Genomic DNA, 2524 nt, shown 5'->3' with positions numbered 1-2524 from the left:
CCCTATCTGTGTACCAAATTTCAACTTTCAACTCCTAACCGTTTGGCTCATATCCATAATGTATATAGAAGTTTTAATCCTGTCTCTCTCCCCCCGGGGGAGAATTTCGAAAAATCCCTTCTTAGTGTGCGTTTTCGTGATGTACCCTATCTGTGTACCAAATTTCAACTTTCAACTCCTAACCGTTTGGGCTCTGCGCTGATTATTATTATTATTATTATTATCAACTCGTCTCGATTATATATATAGATTGAGAAATTAAAACTTATCTAGAGTTACATGTTTTTTTCTTTTATGGGTTGTAATCACATCATTCCTAAAAGGATAGCTCAGAATGGTTTTTGTGATATCTTTTGTATACAAGAACAGTTTGAAATTTTTTTTGTTAATGGAAAATTTCATAACTATTATATTAAAGTCCTAATAATTTAAAGAAATAAAATATTATTATTGTGAAATTACTTAAATTTATCTATAGAAAATAATATAGTTGTTTGCATTGCTGATTTACTGATAAAATTTCCACTTAAAATCATGAAATAGATGATGTCATCATTACTGGCAGATAAGATTTAATTAAGTTAGATTTCATCATCATGAAATCTATTTGTATCTGTGTATTAGAAGCGTATTAATGACAAAATGTCAAAACTTTCTAAGAAAAATCTTCCAGAAAATGGAAAAATTCTCCTAACGTACTGTAATTTGTGCAAGATAATGATCTACGCTTTCATATACTCCATAGAAAGTTTCTAAAATGGAAATAAAATCTTTTCATAACTAGTGCTATCATTTTAAATGTATGTAATTACATTCATTGTAAAAAATAATGGTATTTGATTTCTTTAAAATTTTAAGTTTGATTTTATTTTGTGATTTATACAAGGCCAATTTGAAATAAATTATGTTTGTAAAGATGAGAGATGCAAATGAAGCTTGTTTGAATTTATCACAAAAAGAAATCATGACTATGTTGATTGAATTGACTTCTCTTAATGGCAGCAAAACTTTTTTCTCTGTGATTGATAACTGATAAGAGCCAAATGTTTGATTAGATATGTATTGATATTAAATGAGTAATGAAAAGTAAAAGTATAATAAACACATAAAAATGTTTGAAAAAATCTGTATTTAATTTTAAAAATATGTATATAAATATACTGCTTTTGTCCCAAAAGTTCTCAGATTGAGCAGTTTTGATGGTGGTGGAAAGCCTTAAAGCAGCTCTGGAATTCCTCTTCCTTAATGGAGTTAACATGTAAGTTATGTGTACACGGTCCATTGGATGTTGTCCCTCTATATTGCTGCAATGTCTGCCTTTCACAGATTGTTTTAGACAGGATTAAAAAAAAGTCACATGGTCAGATGAGTAGCAGTAAGGACTGGCTGGCAAAGTCCAAGGTAATGGTAGCAGACAATCTTGCAGTAACTGCTGCAGAACATTGGCATGCACCAAATGAACCTTGGGATGAATTCTTTATGCATAATACAGTGGGTGATCGGTTAACGAACATAATCCGTTCCAAGACTTTGTTTGCTATCCGAATTGTTCGTTAACCGATTATTGATTTACCATAGGTTTTTATGTGAATTTGATTAATTCGTTCTGGAGACCCCCCAAAAAAAATAATAATATATATACTTTCTTACTATGTTTATTCACATGTAATAATAAAAATACACATATACATGGTCTTGCATTTTTATTAGTCGTGTTTTTTCCGTTTGTGGGGGTTAAAGAATCTGTCCAATGTCGATTGCTTTTCTGTCTTCTTCATGATTTTTCAGAAGTAATTAATAGCATTGTAATTGTAGAGATCTATAGGCCTATTAACCTCAACCTGGTTTGGATGCCATTTTAAGACCGTTGTTCTGACATCCTCCCACTTTTTCAAAAGATCTTTAATAGCAGATATCGGCATAAATCCACATTTTCAGAAGAAAACGTAAAAGAATTGTCTTTTTGTCAGAAATATAAAAGGCTGGAATTACAAGGGAGAGTTTCAAACTTCAGGGGAATACTATCCGATCAGTACAGTCGACCCCCCTATAATTACGGTCCCTATAATTACGATTCCTATAAAACTACGAAAAAATTGCTACTGGTATCCGTAAAAAATAGTAAAAGTTCCCTATAAACACCTCAAACGTCATCGGGCAGCCGAACTACTTTCCCGCCGTCCGTAGCGCCAACTACGGAGAGATTTCTATCGTCTGGACAATATTATATAAATTATATATAAATTAGGTACTGTACATATAATTATATATTAATTATATATAAATTAGGTACTGTATATATAATTATATATTAACTTATTGTAACTTTGTTATAATTAAATATATAATTTCCGCCGTCTAGCGTGGCGCCACGCTACGGAGATTTTTACGCTAACTATCGTCTGTCAGTATGTAAATTAGGTACCGTAAGTCTAATACAGTACTGTAATTTTATACATTTCTTGTGAAAGAAACATTTCTTATTCAACGGCGATTAAAATTATTTATATTAATGATGTCTCCG

General features: G+C 31.1%; 1 protein-coding gene across 1 annotated transcript in view; it reads left to right on the top strand.

The window, feature by feature from the left end:
• Positions 1–2524, top strand: part of LOC111632509 (V-type proton ATPase subunit G-like) — a 53700-nt gene that overhangs the window by 47697 nt on the left and 3479 nt on the right. The gene's annotated exons all lie outside the window — the stretch shown is intronic.

This window comes from Centruroides sculpturatus, unplaced genomic scaffold, assembly GCF_000671375.1.
Source record: "Centruroides sculpturatus isolate CEXI.00-Female unplaced genomic scaffold, Cexi_2.0 scaffold612, whole genome shotgun sequence".
Classification (NCBI taxonomy): Eukaryota; Metazoa; Arthropoda; class Arachnida; order Scorpiones; family Buthidae; genus Centruroides; species Centruroides sculpturatus.
This window is presented reverse-complemented; position numbering and strand designations above follow the sequence as displayed.